General features: G+C 35.6%; 1 protein-coding gene and 1 non-coding gene across 2 annotated transcripts in view; both read left to right on the forward strand.

Moving 5' to 3' along the window:
- NKAIN2 (sodium/potassium transporting ATPase interacting 2) overlaps window positions 1–12,581 on the forward strand; it is a 542,543-nt gene that overhangs the window by 341,917 nt on the left and 188,045 nt on the right. The gene's annotated exons all lie outside the window — the stretch shown is intronic.
- LOC111725698 lies at window positions 2,855–2,961 on the forward strand. Its single transcript, XR_002773714.1, has one exon. It is a non-coding gene; the product is annotated as a U6 spliceosomal RNA (small nuclear RNA).

Below are 12,581 nucleotides of genomic sequence, written 5' to 3' on the forward strand. Positions count from 1 at the left end.
GGATGTATTAATTTGCGATCCTACCAACAGCGTAGAAGTGTTCCCTTCTCTCCACATTCATGCCAGCATCTGAAACTTTGGAACTTTCTCACTGGGGTCAGGTGGCGTTTCAAGGTGATTTTTATTTGCACTGTTCTGATGATTAGGAATGATGAACAGTTTTTCCTGTGTATTGGCCATTTATCTGTCTTCTTCAGAGAAGATTCTATTGATGTCTATTGCCCAATGATAGATGGAATTGTTTAGTCTTTTTATGTTGGTTAGTCTGAGTTCTCTATAGATTGTAGTTATCAATCCTTGTCATATTCATAACATGAAAATGTCTTTTCCCATTCTGAAGGTTGTCTATTTGCTTTAATAGTTGTGTCCTGAGCTGTAGAAAAGCTTTTCAGCTTAATTAAACCCCATTTGTTTATTTTTGTTGTTGTTGCAATTGCCATTGAAGTGTTCATAAAATATTTCCCCAGGCCTTATGTCATCAAGGGTTTTTCCTATACTTTCTTATAGGAATTTTATTGTTTCATATCTTAGATTTAAATCTTTTATCCATCTTGAGTCAATTTTTATAAGTGGTGAACAGTGTGGGTCCACTTTCACTCTTTTACATGTAGTTAACCAGTTCTCCCAGCACAGTTCATTGAATAAAGATTCTTTTCCCCAGTATATGCTTTTGTTTGGTTTATGGAAGATTAGATGGCAATATGTGGCTGTTTCATCTTTAGGTTTTCTATTCTGTTCCATACGTTGATGTCTCTATTTTTGTGCTAATACTATGCTGTTTTAATCATTGTTGACTTGTAATCTAACCTGAAATCTGGTAGAATGATGCCTCTAGCTTTGTTTTTATTACTAAGAATTGCCTTCAAGAAACACTGGGAACTATGGATCAAAATGTGATCAGGTTCCTAATTCAAGTCAGTCGATTAGTTAAAATCCATAAAGTGTAAAATCAATGTACACCACCCAGAAACCTAAGGACCAGTCCACCCACTGTCCACTACCACCCGCACCAGTGACCCAATACCCACCAGTAATAGAGCCACAAATGTCTGTGCACACCCCTAAGAGACAGAGTACCATCGTGTCCAGTCTCTAAATCCATTGCAAAGTCAAAAGTCAAAGCCTCTACCAACAAACTATGCCACTGAGGCCTTCCCAGACACCACTGATGCTGACAATAGCTGAAGAAGTCATATAGAGATTACTTTGTTGTGCCTACAGAGAACCAAAGCCAAAGTATACTACCCAGAAAACACCATAGATACATCTATGTGAAAAAGCCTTTTCCTACAAAATTTACTCCATAAAAATGGACACAGCAATTGATCCAAAAGAACACATGGAAAAATGGGACTGTATCAACCAAAAAGCTTCCTCCCAGCAAAGGAAGCAATCAACAAAGTGAAGAGGCGACAAAAAGAGTGGGAGAAAATATTTGCCAACTATTCATCCAAAAAGGGACCAATGTCCAGAATATAAGAAACTTAATTCAACAACCAAAAAGCCAAATAATCCTATTTGGAAATGAGCAAACGATTCAACAAATATATGAAAATTATGCTCAATATCACTAATCATCAGGGAACTGCAAATCAAAACCATAACGAGACATCACTTCACCCCAATTAAAATGGCTACTGTCAAAAAGATAAACAATAACAAATCCTGGTGAGGATTCAAAGAAGGAACTCTTATACACTGTTGGTATAAATGTAAATTAGTACCGCTGTTATGGAAAACAGTACAGGGGTTCCTCATTAAACTAGACATAGAACTACTATATGATCCATCAATCCCACTATTTAGTAATTATCCAAAGGAATCAGTATATTGAAGAGGTATCTACACCCCCATGTTTATTGCAGTACTATTCACAATAGCCAAGATAATTGAATCAACTGGAATGTCCTTCAACAGATGAATGGGTAAAGAAAATGTTGTACATATACACAATGGATGTTATTCAGCCATAAAAATGATGAAATCTATTATGGTCATTCCTGGTAACATGGATGAGCCTATAGGACATTATGTCACATGAAATAAGTCAGGCACAGAATGACAAATATCTCATGTTCTCATTTACATGTGTGTGGTTAAAAAAATGTTAAGTGCATAGAAGAAAAAAAAGTTGCAGTTATTAGAGGAATAGGAAGTGTAGCAAGGAGGGGAGTTTTCTTAGCCCATTCTGAGTTGCTTTAAAGGAAATACCTGAGGGTGGGTAATTTATAAAGGAAAGGAGGTTTTGTGGCTCGTGGTTTTGCTGAGTCTACGTTAAGGAAATGCTAGATCTTCATCTAGGGAGGGCTTCCAGGAGCTTCTAATCAAGGTGGAGGAGAAAGGGCAGCAAGCATGTCACATGGCAAAAAAGGAGCAAGAGGAGGGGGCATCCACACTCTCCTAAACAACCATTTCTCCTGTGAGCTGATAAAGCAAGAACTCACCCATTACTGCAGGGAGGGCACCAAGGCAGTATGAAGGATTCATGCCATGTTCCCCAAACACCTCCCACCCACCTCACCTCCTTAACTGATACACAATTATAACTAAATAGGAGACACACATTCTAGTTTTCTGTTAACTGTACAATGACTATAGTTCACAATAATATAGTGTTTTTTTTTTTTTTAATTGCTGGGTTTTTGTTTTTGGCCGTAGCCAAGTTTGAACCCAGCACCTCCGGTATATGGGGCCAGTGCCCTACTCCTTTGAGCCAGAGGCACCGCCCTATAGTATATATTTTTTAAAAGCTAAAACAGAGGATTTTGAGTGTTTCCAACACAAAGAAATGATAAATATTTGACCTTGCTTTGATCGTTACACATTGTACACATGTATCAAAACATCACTGAGTATGCTCACTTCGGCAGCACATATCCTCAGATTGGAACAAGACAGCGAAGATTAGCATGGCACCTGCACAAGGATGACACACAAATTTGTGAAGCGTTCCATATTAAAAAAAAAAACACTGAGTGTCTTATAAATATACCCTATTATTATGTGTCAACTAAAAAGAAAAATGAATCCCTGGAGGCAAATGCAGATGCTATTAAGTCATAAGTTTTGACTTTGGGAAATTAATATTGGCAGTGCTGGGTGTGGGCTGCCCACGTGGGTGTGGTAGTGACTAGCAGTAATGGGGTGCTATTGAGGAGACATTTCAGGGTGCCTTAACTGTCTGCAAGCCCTCCTCTGTGACTTCGTGGTGATTAGAAACCCACATCAATATGCTTTTGAAATTAATGCAATGGTGGCCTTCAGGTGAGCAATTTAATAGCAGAAACATCTCTGGAAATAGCTAACCTGTTCTTTGCTAACTAAGCCCCTGGAGTGAATGCGGATCACTTTTCAAAGCTCTTAGGAAAAGGAACATTGGGAAGATGGGAAAAGATACCTGTGGGGAAGGAACAAACAGGAAAGTGAGAAAACAGCAGGAAAAGCCGCCTGAAGAGATTCAGTACATTGGAAACTATAAAGTCAGTGAGAACTTGATCTTTCATTATTGTAACCAGCTGAGAAAATTCTGCCTCTAGCATCTGCTTGTAAGTGTGTGAAAGAGAGGAGAGAAGACTCATTTTGCCAAACTTATGTCCCACTCATAGCTGATGACTCCTAACTTTAGACGCTGAAAAAAAGAAATGAGATTTTGAGTCTGGAGGTTTAATGAACTTTAACATAGCATGGAGACTTCCTTACTGAATTCTTTCCTTTTCTCCCCTTTCCTGTTTTTCTTTCTTTTTCCTATCCTCATACCTTTCTTTCCTTCCTTTTCTTTTCTTTCTTCCTTCTATCGTTCTTTTTTCTCCCCCTTTCCTTTATTACCTTTCAGAACATTATAAGGATCACCATAAAACAAAACTATTTGCATTCTGGATGCAGACTTTCTTCTCCAGTTGGGGGTTAATATATACACATAGAGAGAGAGAGAGAGCAGAAACAGTGAATATGTTGGACTTAACGTATTTCTTTTCCCTGAAGAAAAAAAGCAAATGACCAAGATATGATTGCTCGTTGTATATCTAAAGAAGTAGCAGGTGTATCCTTGTGAGGGTGAAAAAGGGATGGAGTTAATAAGGAAAATCTTTTTAGAATCCTGAAATATTAATTCAAATGAAGAAAGATGTACAGGATGTTAGTCAGAGGTTTTGAGGAGGATTTCATTAAAAATGCAATTTTCACAGCAATACTCAGGATGCAGAAAGTGTAGACCAGTGGACGATAACATAAAACATTTATCTGGAATAAAAGCAGTGGGGATAAGACTTAGAAAAGTTAAATAATAGCTTTCATTAAACTATGGACATGAGAAACCTGTTTTCAGGCAAGAAATAATTAAAACGTATCAAACACTTTATATTAAATATGTAGTGAATGCATATATTAAATATGTAGTGAACCAAAAGAAACACGTATTGTTTGTAAAACTCTAGGTTTTAGAAAGTCAAATATCGTTGGACTTTCTTCATCTGATTTTAGAGTACTGGTTATGATATTTTCATGCTCATAGAAATATTTCTCAAACTTTTTCTTGAATAACTAACCATAAGACCAACAGCTGGAATTAACACTCACTATGATGGCATAGTAAACTGCGATACATAATCAGACTAATTCGAAAGTTCCCTATACTTGAAGATTTCACACTAAAGTAGAGGCATGAGTACGTGAATCCTCCATCTATTTCTCTCAAATTCACTGTATGGTAGAAGCAATCACATCTTTGAAGTTTAGAGTGCTTTCTCTTCTGTGTCGTGTTCCCGTATATGGAGCACTCATTCCACCTATTAGGTAAAGTACATGGGTAATTTTGCTTATCTTCTCTAAACCATATGTGTTCAGCTGTTCTTTCTTCTATCTTGACCAATATGATTTGCTTTCACTGGTTTTCATGTTACCAGGATAACTTTGGCATTGGAGTTTTATATGGAAGCAGGTTTGCATCGATATAAAAATAACATAAAATGATATATTTAAACTAAATAAGTTCCATAGCATGAAATAAGCCATAAATAATAATTTTTAAGAATTTTTCTGTGAGTATCCACACATACATTGGCAGTGAGATACAGCCCGCTCCCTGAAGGTATTTTAGACTTTTATCCAGAAGATATTGGTGTACATTAGAATTCATGAAGCATTATGATGCTTAGTGTCAAATACAGCCTCCCCCTTATTCCAACTCTTGCATCTTCAGCTACTTACATAATGTTACTCATCACAAAGTTTTCTAACTGCTTGACTCAATCCAAATAATGAAATGTCTATATCTTTGTTAATATAAATATTTCGACCTCCTGGGGTGTTTTTTGTTCTTTTTTAAAATTTATTTATTCCCTTAAATGTATTTGCTTGGCATTCCTCTAATATCTTCACTGGAATTGTGTTTTAAAGCAAGGAGAATGTTGACTTGGTTCTGTTCTTACTCTGAGAATGTAAAGGCAGTGGTTCTGGTCCCCGATGCTGCATATCTGGACCCTTGTGGAACTCAGAATAGTCCTGGGGTGATTAAGAAAAAGCACTTGGAATTCTCCGCATCTGTGCTGTCACCTCCATAATGACTGTTACGGAATACAGCACCTGTACTGGTTTCACTGTTTCTCTTGCACAGACCAGCCTAGTCCTATAAGATACTAGATTATTTTTATTGTAATAAAATATTTTTATTGTAATACCTCTTGGTTTCTCTTTGACAATACCCATCACCAGTTATTGATCAAAAATTAACCAAGAAGCCAGGATTTCTTCATCTGGCATTTAGGTTCTTCCTGGGCCTAGTCTCAACTTATATTACCAAAGCTATTTTGTACTACTTGGTTTTTGTTTGTTTGTTTGGGTTTTGTTTTAGTTTTGTTTTGTTTTTGAAAGAGTCCTACTCTTTCACCCTTGGTACAGTGCCAGAGTGTCATAGCTCACAACTTTTGGACTCAAGTGATCCTCTTGTCTCAGTCTCCCCAGTAGGCTGCATTACAGGAGCCTACTACAATGGTGGGCTAGTTTTTCTATTTTTAGTGGGGGTATGGGTCTTGCTCTTGCTTGGGCTGGACAGCCTCAGCCTCCTAGAGTGCAGGGATTATAGGTATAGGCCACCACACCTGGCCTAGGCTACTCATTATAAACTCCTGTCTCATAAGTATTAGGTTACTTATCGATCCTTAAATATACAAGATGTGGTAGCCTTTAAATTTTGATTATTTAGTCCCCACTTAAATTGGTCTTTTTCCTGAAGGATGCGGATCTATCTAAGCCCTACACTTCCTTCAAGCCCCAGCTAGGGTTCCCAGACATCACATCCAAAGATGGTCCTACTTATTAGGTACTCATGAAGTGCTCCCATATATTGTTACAGTTTATATTTATACCTACTCTCCCAACAGAAGATATACATAAGTATTCCATCTTATATAGATTCACAGCACATCATTATGGCCTAGCACAGTGTTTTGCATATGGGACATGAATAATTAATATTTGACTAGCTGTACTGATAACTCTAGACTTACTGCTATTTGGTAAGAAGCATGTTTCTAACCTTTCAGATAGTAACTAAGCTGTCTGGAAATGAGAAAGTATCAATTTTCAATGTTATTCCGAAAGATGGATGTAATAGACAATTCTAGAAATCTGACAGTATTTCACATTTTTAAAACTGCAACTAAAAATGCCATCTTTTCACCCTCCACATTCTAATCTCTGCAAGATCGCCTCCATTGTTTCTCATATTAAGTCATATGCATTCATGCCCTGGGTTTCAAATGGCATAAACTCTGAGAGTAAATTTTAGCTTTTTATTAAAATTCTGAAATCCCAGTAATTATCATTTTCTCACTTACTTGTCAACCTTTTTTTAACCAAGTAATTATTATTTGCCAAGCAATTAAGCTTTTTGCATTGACCCAATACATAGAAGCCCTATACAAAACAAATTTTTGAAGCTAATAACAGCTTTCAAGTAACACATCAGACCCTGTTATTTTGCAAAGTGACATGACCAAAAATGAGGTCCTTTAACCTAAACTTCATGAAGACTTACTAGGAGACAGGGATAAATGTATTAGCAGAAAGATTTTTTTTGTCACTATATTAACCTGAATATAAAATTATGACACTGTTCTTCAGATTTAAAAGTTTTAGTATTTTATAATTCTGAACCCATTTTTAAATTTTTTTCTATGAATCCATTTAGAGTCTAAAACATTTTCTTTGTGGTTCTCTGCATATTTTACGCTATCAAGACTTGGTTTTTGTACCCAAAGTTATGATTGTTAGCTCAAAAATACAAAACATGCAGGGATTTAGTAACCTGTGATTATGCATGGAGCAGATCACACTCAGGAATTCCTTTTGGATTTAAAAGAGAATGTAAAGGAGACCTTTACAATTGTCTATTTTATAAGCAAGAATTTATATTTTACAGTTAAAACATTGCATATGTGCACATAAGTACTTACTTATATTTTTTTCTAAAATGCTGCCAAAGTGATATTAAAAAGTAAGTAAGTTTTAGAAGGTAGAAAGTAGATGGAAGATTGGCAAGTGACTTTAGGAAAAAAGTAAAGCCAAAAACATACGAACATGTGAAGGAGGGTTGCAATGTCTAGATGTCGTCTTATAACACCATATAAGAACCAAGATTTGGAAATGGACACAGTGTGTGAGGTATTGGACTGAAAACTAGAATGGATTGAATAATCTTTTCAGGGAGCAGTTAAACTAACCCAGATGTTCCTTTGGTCCACACAGCAGGCTTCTCCACCAAACAAGTCAGTGTCTTGAGGCATAGAGAGGCATGAGCAAAGTCCCTGAATGTAGGATGAGCTAATTAAAATCTGCATACTGCAAAAACAAATCTACACACTATGGAACAAGACTACCAGGTAGATCCTCCTCACTTCTCCCTAAGAATGCTGTGGTCTGGTACCTAACTTATAAGAAGACTGGAAGACCAGAAGTAAAACGTAGTAGAGCCCTACATAACAAGCATTTGGAAGGCAATGCCAAAGATCATGTGGGAAGAATGCCAACTGAGCAGTGCACCAATGCAATAACAACTGCCAGGCAAGTTTCAGATCTTCCCCCTTGGTATGAAAGGACAGACAGGACTCACCGGCCTTTGAAGGAAAATATCCAACAGGAAAGTAAGAAACAAGAATAAGTGAAATGGATCACTTATTCAATCATTACCATTTCAGCAGTATCTTCTCTGCTGAAAATGTTCTTCTCCATCGTTGCTGTTTACTCCTTTACTTCATTCACTGACCTCTGTTGAACTGCAAACTACTGAGAGTTCTTTCCTTACCACTATACCTAAAATAGTGTTACCCTCTCTCCCAACCCACCCAATCCTTGATCATTCTATTTCTTTACTTGAATTTACTTTTCTCCATTATATTAATCACTACATGGACATTTTGGCTTATTTATATTTTTTTTCTCCATCTCCTCCACCCTAATATGAACACTCATAAAGTAGGAACATTGTCCATGATATTTTTGATAATTACTTTTAGTATTATTTATTTATCTATTGATCTAGTGAGCATGATAAGTGACTTGGATAAAGTAAAAGCAATGTAGGAAATACAGTTTTAAAACTACAATAATTCAGAGAACTAAGGCAACCTGGTCAATAAATGATTTGAAAAGTTAGCAAGACAAAAAAAAAAAAAAAAAAAAAAAACCCAGAATAATTACCTCAGAGAAGCTTAACACATTAAATGTTTAAAAATATTTCAATATTAATCTGGGGAGACTTTATACAGAAAATATCTGAGAAAGGTAAAAAGAAATGTAAAACATAAATAATAGAAAAGAAAGTATGACACCAATCTTGGAAGTCAAGTATCTGGCTAACAGAAGCTCCTATATAACAGAAAATGTGGAAAGGAGGGAAAAATTAAAGATATGATGCAAGAATATTTCCTAGAATAGATATAAGCAGCTCCTATATTGAAAAGCCCACAAGATGCCCTGCAAACTAGATGAAAAAGAAACACACCAAGGTTCTGCCATTACAGAATTTCAGAACTTGGACCTAACCATACTTTTCTACATGAATAAACCTCAAAAATGTAAACTATAATGAAAATAAGGTATAGAGCAAGTATATATTTTAAAATCATAAACAAAACATTTTTTGTTATTCATGCATATGTAAATATTTAGTAAAACTATAAAAAATTTCATGAGAACATTAATCCCTAAATCATGATAGTGATGATCTTTGGAGGAGAGAGAAAAATAATATTTAGGAGGAATACAGAGGAGGCATCATTTGTATGTTTAAAATGCTGTTTAAAATTGACTTCAAGCAATCATAACCTAAAGATTTAATGAGGCTGTGTAGTAGGTATAATGATATTATTACAATATCCCTACATACTTCAATATTTTTAAAATATTTCACTGTTTCACAAAAAAAATGCAAAAGACCAAAAGAAAAAATGAAAGCACATTATATAAGAAATCACAGCAAGCAAAAATAATATTAGATTTCTTAACTTCTAAAAATAGTAACTAGAAGAAAATGAAGACGTGTCCACACAGTTCTGATAGAAAATCACATTTAATCAGGCAATATCTACCCTTCCAAAATAATAATTAGTTTGAAAATAAGTTGAGAGTATGTTCATTAGACTTAATATCATCAACTTGTTCCTAAGAAACCAATGACTGATGTACTCTGCAAAACAAAAGAATAAACCAATTAAAAAAAAGACATCAGAACTAGTAAAGAGAAATTGCACCACATACTTGCTAGAATGGTCAGGATAGATTTTATTTGAACTACTGCAATACAGAAGAGAGACTTCAGTATAGAGCTGATATCCCAGTTAAACTCCAAATTAAATATGTAAGGAAGATTTTATTTAAGATTATTCCAATTGAGGACAAGCTTATTGCAGTAGGGGAGAGGCTAAACTACACTGAAACAAAGGCAGGGGCATTATTAAATGGTGCAGTGATCTAACGGAAAAATACTAGACAACATGGCAGGGGGTTCAGTGTGATTAGGGCACCCTAGTTAGGCTTTTATATTCCACTGACATACAGATGCTGTCTTTTCAAACAATTACATTTTAACAGGATGTCTTCCAGGTCCTGAGTGATAGAAACCTACCAAAGTTAGGCTTTTATATTCCACTGACATACAGATGCTGTCTTTTCAAACAATTACATTTTAATAGGATGTCTTCCAGGTCCTGAGTGATAGAAACTCCTGTGTTGTAGAAAATTTTATCTCAAAAGGGCTGAGAAAGAATTTATAATAGCAAAATTTCTAATGTAAATTCTCTAAGAAAAGGGAGTTCAAAGGTCCTTAACAAACTTATTCCCATGATAATAAGACAACTCCCATGATAACTTGACTTAAGTTTCCAATATAGACTTTTGGGGGAGCACATGCAAACCATAGCAAAATCTAACAAAATATGTGTAAGATCTAGATGAAGAAAATTACAAAACTCTTTTAAAAGAAATCAAAACATTAAATAAGTGGAGCAAAATTCTGTTTGGGGGCATAAAGACAACATTTTCAAAATGTTAGTTTTTCCCAACTTTATCTATAGAAGGAACATAATCCAAAAGTTCTAGGGAGCTATTTTGGGAATATTGACAAACTTATTCTAAAGTTTATATGGTGAGGCAGAAGACCAGGAATAGATAACACTATGTTGAAGGAAAAGAACAAAGTTGGAGAACAGATACTACTTGACTTCAAAAATTAATATAAAGCTGTAGTGATCAAGACAGTGTGGCATTATCAAAGGCAAAACGGTTGAGAAGTGTCTTTTCCACAAATGGTACTGAAATGTGCAAAAAAAAAAAAAAAAAAGAAAGAAAGAAAGAAAGAGAATTCAGATTCCAGACACCAATCTTGTACCCATCACAAAAATTAGTTAAGGATGAATGAATTACACACATAATGTAAAATGCAAAACTATAAAATTCCCAGAAGATAACATAGCAGAAAATTAGATGATATTGGATTTGGCAGTCACTTTTTAGAGATGACACCAAGGTCATGATTCATGAAAGAAAGAATTAGAAGGCTATCCTTTGTTAAAATCACAAATTTCTACCTTGTACAAGATATTATCAAGACAATAAAAATACAATCCAGAGAGAGGTAGAAAATATTTGCAAAATGCATACAGAGAATCTCTGAAAATTTATACACTTTTTAACAAAGACAAATATTGCATTAAAATTGTAATACTTGGGTGACACCTGTCACTCAGTGGGTAGAGTGCCAGCCCCCATATACTAAGGGTGGTGGGTTCAAACCTGGCCCCAAGCAAACTGCAACAAAAAAATAGCCAGGCATCGTGGCAGGCATCTATAGTCCCAGCTACTCGGGAGGCTGAGGCAAGAGAATCGCCCAAGCCCAGGATTTGGAGGTTGCTGTGAGCTGTGTTATGCAACGGCACTCTACCAAGGGTGATAAAGTGAGACTCTGTCTCTACAAAAAAAAAAAATACTTAATACTATATGCCGGTAACAAAAGATGAATACAAGTCACATTGAGCACCTCTTGTCACTGCAGAAGTCAAACATGACTTCAGTATTACAAATTTAATACAGTTTTTTACTTTCTTAAAAGGTGTATACATTTTGGGGACCCACTGTATAGGAAGGACTATTATCCAAAATATACAAAGAACCTTTAAAATTCAGCAATAAATACTCAATTAAAAACATAGGCCAAAGACCATAGCAAACACCTCACCATAAAAGATATACATTTGGCAAATGAGTATATGAAGAGATGCTCAATATCGTATGTCTTCAGGGAAATGAAATTAAAACAATGAGACAACATTATACACCTAGTAAGTAGCCAAAATCCTGAAGAGTGACAACCTCAAATGCTAGCAAGGATTTGGAACAGCAAGAACTCCCATCCGCCCTTGGTGAGTAGGTAAAATGGTATAGCCACTCTGGAATGTCTTCCATTTTGACAGATTCTTACAAATATAAACTTACTCTTACCATATGATCCATCTACTATGAGCCTTTGCATTTACTCAGATAAGTTGGAAACTTACATTCACACAAAACCTGCATAAAAGGCTTACAACAACTTTATGTATAAATGCCCAAATTTGAGAGCAACAAAGATGTTCTTCAGTGGGTGAAATTAGAAATAAACTGTGATACATCCAGATAATGGTTTATTATTCAATGATAAAAAGAAATGGGCTATCAAGTCATGAGATGACATGATAGAACCTTAAATCGTATTATTAAGTCAATCTGAAAAGGCCACATTGTTGCCGTAAGGGTCCTGTGGAAAAGAGATGTCACGAAGAATAAGCACGATTATTGAAATTGTGTTTTAAATAAAGGTGACCATCTGCTCGCTCAGGCAAAATGGTGAGCTTTCTTTATTCGTTGTTGGTTTATATAGGTAATCTTGTGCATGTGCTCTATTCAGCAATGACCTCATTAATCCATTTATTACAATCCCTCCGCACATGCATTGGACATCAATGACTTCATTAATCCATTTAAACATCTTATGACCACCCGCCCTGTAAGTAGCTCCTCCCTGGTAATCTGATAATCCACCCAACATACAC

Source organism: Otolemur garnettii, unplaced genomic scaffold (assembly GCF_000181295.1).
Source record: "Otolemur garnettii isolate 467f Iridium unplaced genomic scaffold, OtoGar3 scaffold00002, whole genome shotgun sequence".
Lineage (NCBI taxonomy): Eukaryota > Metazoa > Chordata > Mammalia > Primates > Galagidae > Otolemur > Otolemur garnettii.